Below are 6,104 nucleotides of genomic sequence, written 5' to 3'. Positions count from 1 at the left end.
AATAGCCCTAGTGCCCACAACGAAACTGCAGACGGCAATAACGTAGCCTTGTTCCTTTTATCCTGGATGCTTGTGATTATTCGTTGTTTACGCGCTTTTCCGAAGATGCAGTCATGGCTTTTTGTATTTGAAGAGTGCATGTAACTCACTTATACGTTTTTTGACCACTGCGTTCACATGAAACTCATCATACAACTTAACAAGAAGAGGTTTATATAGTTTTGATCCTGTCTTCCGGACAATAAACGCCAAAGTAGCAATGATTAGATAAGCATAATAAAGGCGCTTCGTGCTGATGCTGAACATCGAATACACTGACAGCCACGCTATTGTTCAACAAACGCTTTCGGCACTGGTTAAATTGAAAGGGAAAGGATTTCACAAAATGTTGCCTCCTCAAGCAGTATCCCTTTTGGTCCGATGACGCACTTATGATCGTTATATAATCCACACGAGGAGTTGTCTGTAGATAGCGATCAAAATGGTTTGAGGAAGCTTTTTTTACGGCATTCACGGGTATCTGCCTCACCCCCCTAAAATTTCTCAACGAATCTACACGAATTGGAATACACATCAAATTAGAATATTAATCGGCGGATTTCCGCCATTTGGCGGGACATTCACACCCCTGTTATATACGGCAGTCTGGTAGCAGGAGCCACCGTCACTAGCTATATGTTAACACTTGAACACGCGTTAACCAATGGTGTAATCACTAACACAACAGTACTAGTACTAGTACTACTAGTACGACTACTACTACTACTAGTACTACAGTAGAGTACTACTACTAGTACTACTACTACTACTATAGTACTAATACTAGTTACGGTACTAAGTAGTACTACTACTACTACTACTACTACTACTAGTACTACTACTGGTTTACAGTTAAAGAACGAAATTCCCGATTGCAACCCCCCCCCCCAGAGGATTATTTCCCCTTAAAGGGGGTGCCCCCAAATATTCCCCCCCCCAAATCCATCCCTCCGCAAATGGCCCCTCCCAAGGGGCATTTGTATGACCCCCCATCTAAGTCGCAAGTTCCTCCCACGTCCCAAATGTCTGCCCTCGGTGTCTCCCCTAAAATTCCGGACTGTTCGCTGGCAGCTATGGATTCGTGCACCGGCCTATGCATTCGGCGCACGGATCCATAGCTGCCAGCGCTGCATACTGTCGTAGGACGTTCCCGCGGTCGCGTGCGCCTTGCCGCGGAACTGCGCGCAAGATCTGCGCTCAGCGGTTAGGATCAACACCTCCTTTTGGCAACACTTCTCTGGTATCCCGTCTCATCTGGACTTAGTTTCTGTATACTGGACTGAGGGCCGTATTGTATGGTGGGTGGTCTACCATAGCCCCAGATGTATATTAGCGTTCTATTTTAGTTAGCTTATGTAACTCATATGCGATCTTATACATTGCCTTGAACAGGTTTAGCCCAGTTGGGCTGGTGTAATCTCGGATTGTGGACTTAGCCATCTCCAACTTAATTGCTACTATACTATCAAGAAGGTTACATATAGGCCAAATCAACATGTGTGCACTGTAAGGGTGGCATGATCGTTGTTAACTAAGGTCTTACATAATGTCGTCTTGGTTCAAGGATAGAGAACCTGGGTCCCAATAAAACCAATGTCATTTACATCAATATAAATATAATATTATATCACTGTAATAGGTTAGGGTTATGTTTAGGGTTATTGTTAGGGTTAGGGTTAGGATTAGGGTTAAGGTTAGGGTTAGGCACATTGGTTTTATTGGGACCCATGTTATCTATCCTTGGGCCGTAGTCTTTATCCAGGCTGTGGGTAAACCTTGTTTGGATTAGAAAGGTGAACAGTTATCCTGATTGTGCTTACCTATGGAGGAATAGACATAGTGTTTTATGTACTTGTGCAACATGGGTCTAGGGGTAGGAAACCTTGAACTGAGCGCGCTATGACGAATATGGCTAGGATAGGTCAGCAAGTCTTGTATGGTGTATGGTTAGACCAATGCATGGGTAGATAGCCAGGTCTATTTTGTATAGATGTTACAGTATTTCATTTTGTTTGTTGTTGCAGGACACCGCTCTTGTCTTCGCTCTCACGTTTTCTTCGCAATAAATAAATAACCAAGCAGATTTTTCAATTTAAATTGCCAAAGAACAGTTTGGGTATAATTCAAATGTATGAGACTACACACATATTGATTATTCATAATAATAAACATTGCACAGAAAACCAAGCAGATTTTTCACTTTGAATTGCCACAGAACAGTCAGTTTAGTATTATAATTATTTCTAAGGTAACACTAACACCAAACACTACAAATAACTGGATACTGATTGTCCACTATTATGACATTTACAGAGACAAGATGATTTTACTGTTGTAGTTTTCTTCTCTTAGCTGCCAGTGTCTCGAGAGCCTTCTGTCTACGTTTCTTAGCCTCTCTTTCTAATGCCTTTCTCTCAGTTTCGACATGAAGTTCTCGTTGCTTTACAGCACTAAGCGTTGGTTTTTTCGCACCAAACTTGGTCAGCCTATTCTGTCTCCTCTCTGCAACTTTCAGCTTTTCAGCTTTCCATTTGGACGCAGATAGTCTAATACTCTTGCATACTGATTTTTTTTATTTCACCATGTTTTATATTGCTTCTCTTGAAATGTTCAACAGCAGTTGATTTGTTCTGCCTAAGATGATATTTTACAGTCTGATACGCAGCATATGTTTGTACTTTCATACTGGTTGATTTACTGTCAATTATATCACCTAAAACATTGAAACTGGATTCAATCATAGGCCCATGGAAACAGGAGAGGGCTGCAAAAACAACAGATGTAAGGCCTGGATATCTGTTGAGTTTGGAGACCTGAAACCACCACTGCACAATATCACTTCCATCCTCGAATGAAGGTAGACTTCGATCTACAGAATATTCTTTTATCTCAGTTGCAATACTACACCCTTCTGGTGTGTGTGATTTAAGGGTTTCACATAAACCCTTCAGCAACTTGACGGCCAGTGACTCTCCACGACAGATCGGTTCCATAGCCGAGAGTTGCTGAAGCATGGCACTACACAGAGGTAGCTTACGTTTTAAGTGCTCTGCACAAGCTAGGTATGCAGCTTTAGCTTCAAGCACAAACTGCTTCACTGTTAGATCATTTAAGTCCTTCATTCAACTTTTATTAGCCTCACTAAACCATATATCCGAATCCTTGGACCAATGTTTCAAATCACTTACATCTAGATTTGCCACCTTTTTCGCACTCATTTCACTATTTATACATTCTGGCTTTAGAAAGCAAGCCAAGAAATTAATATATATTTGGAGCTGCTTGTCGTGTAGCTTGTGCACCAGGGTTTCCTTGCTTTGAAACAGCTTAACATAAGCTTTCAAATACCCTAGTGCACCCACAACGAAACTCAGACGCAATAACGTAGCCTTTTCCTTTATCCATATCTTGTTGATTATTCGTTGTTTACGCGCTTTTCCGAGATCAGTCATGGCTTTTTATTTGAGAGTTGCATGTAACTCACTTATACGTTTTTGACCACTGGCGTTCACATGAAACTCATCATACAACTTAACAAGAAGAGGTTTGTATAGTTTCTGATCTGTCTTCGACATAAACCCAAAGTACAAGATTAGATAAGCATGATAAAGGCGCTTCGTGCTGATGCTGACATCATACACTGACAGCCACCTATGTTCGACAAACCTTTCCGGCACTGTATATGAAAGGGAAAGGATTTCACAAATTTCTCTCAAGGCATCCCTTTGGTCCGATGACCACTTATGATCGTTATATAAATCACCGAGGAGTTCTTGTAGATAGCGATCAAATGGTTTGAGGAAGCTTTTTACGGCATTATGAATGTGATGGCATGAATCTCCATCAATATCAATGAGATTAGGCTGCAACGTTTCCCTTATGCGCGTTTCCACACCAGATTTTTTTCCTCTCATGACGCTGCAAGAGTCCATTAAATTTGATACTAAGTTTTTCCACGGAATGTTATGCTTACTGAAGAGATCTACCAAAACCTCAGTCAAGGAAGCAGCATCCACTTTCAGGACTTCAATTGCAGCTAGATGTTCTAGAACAACTTTTCCACTTTCAGGCTTTACATATGATACCAGTACTCCTGTAAGTGAAAAACCAAAAGTAAAAAACAAATAATAATTACTACATACCCATCATATACATGTCTTTTACCAAGATAAGATTATCCCATTAAGTTAACAAATCATTAATGCTACATACATCTGAAGTTTTATTTGTCCATGATGAAATATAATACTGTATTTCAAGTAAAATGTTATTAGAGTGAAACTCATAGGCCTACTACTTATTTAATCCAAAAACTTTTAACTTACCTAAAACTTTCTTATTTCCATTGCTGGTTGTCTCGTCGATGTTAATACTGAATGGATATTTCCGGAGATCTTCACACAGGTCTTCAAGGAGGCTGTCAGCTAGTCCATATGATAACTTGTATGACGCACTGGTCCTTGTTAATCGAACACCATTCAACGCCTTTGTGTCATTTGCGAGTGCCCGAGCTAGCTCTACAAGATGTGGTGTCAGACTAAGTGACAGAGAGTGCTCTGCGACGAAACCCAGAACCATAGCCTGAAAATAGACAGAATTCAAAATAAATATCTGAGAAAATAAAATCATGTTCAAGTTAACCCCTCCACAAAAATTACAATCCCACAAGATTTTAATCAAAATCTGAAGATGTTTGCGTATGGTCATTCATTGGGCCTATTAAAATCTTTGCAAATAAATTTTTATTAATATACCTATATGTACTTGTGTGTATGTACCCACAGAACAACATATTTTCTGGTAAAAAATATCTAAAATCTATGCATCTAGGCCTACTCACCTCAGCATTTGCAACTCTGTCAAACATTGCGACTGGCTGTTGTAATTTTTCTTGGATGCGCTCAGGTGCTGAGACTTCTTTTTCATTTTCTCTTGCTGATGACTGCATGAATAACTTAACTGACGCAGTAGTAGCAATATCTTTAACCTTGAGTATGTGCTTTGCTCCTTGTACGTGGACTCTGAGCGCAGAACTTCCCCTACTTCCATAGGCGACTTGCGTTTCGCAAACACGACACCATGCTTTGCCTTTTATGTCTACTTTACGATAAACTTCTCCCAACTTTAATGTTTTCTTGTTGTCTTTATCTAATTCAATAGTCACAGTCAAATCCAACCATTTCCAGGACCACTTATTAAAACTCTTAGAACCCTGTTCTTGGCTGTCAATAAGGGCTTGATCAGTCGGACAATCGCTGAGAAAATTCATGGCGTCATACAGCAGTGAACAGCCCCTGGAAAAACAAAAAAAATATAGCATCATGAGTTTCAATTTAACTTCTTCTTCTAATTGCATAAAACCAACTCCCAATTGAATACATAAACTTTACTTTTGAAAATGTTGCCATGACACGTAGCTTGAAGATGATATGTATTTAATTATCTAGTTGACATCAAACGTACTTTGTACGTGTAGTCGTAGGCAATTCTCCTTCCTAGTTCAAGTTCTGTGAATCATAACAAATTAAAAATTTCGGCATGACCCGTAGCTTTGAAAATGTCTTTTTAAAAATTGATATATATATATTATATTGATAGAAAAAAAATAATGATCAGAACAAGTCATAGAAGCCTTGAAATCTACCGATCTCAGTGAGAGGCCCGATGTGGGGAGGATGATCTTGAGTTTATTATTTAAACAAGTTATTTTATACAAGTTAATTGTCTAAAATACAGATAATTAAGTTTTACTGTTAATGGAAGTGGAAGCTTCTTTAGTGGTTACGGCTAATTAAAATCGGCAATATGAGAGATGACATGGCGAAAAACACTGGCAAAGTAAATTTTTTTTCTCGACATTTTGAAAAAAAAATGGCGACGGAAAAATGCGAATATTTTTTTAAATTTTCATCAAATATATCGAAAAGAACACCATCAAATTCATTATGGTTGCGATCAAATTATTCTATGAAAAAATTGACTCACCTTTCAATGTGACTTCACTTAAAGAGACAGTAGCCTCTAGGATTTTACTGCATACAACTGTACTTACTGTATAACAAATC

This window comes from Priapulus caudatus, unplaced genomic scaffold (genome assembly GCF_000485595.1).
Source record: "Priapulus caudatus unplaced genomic scaffold, Priapulus_caudatus-5.0.1 Scaffold487, whole genome shotgun sequence".
Taxonomy (NCBI): Eukaryota; Metazoa; Priapulida; class Priapulimorpha; order Priapulimorphida; family Priapulidae; genus Priapulus; species Priapulus caudatus.
Note: the sequence above shows the minus strand (reverse complement) of the source record.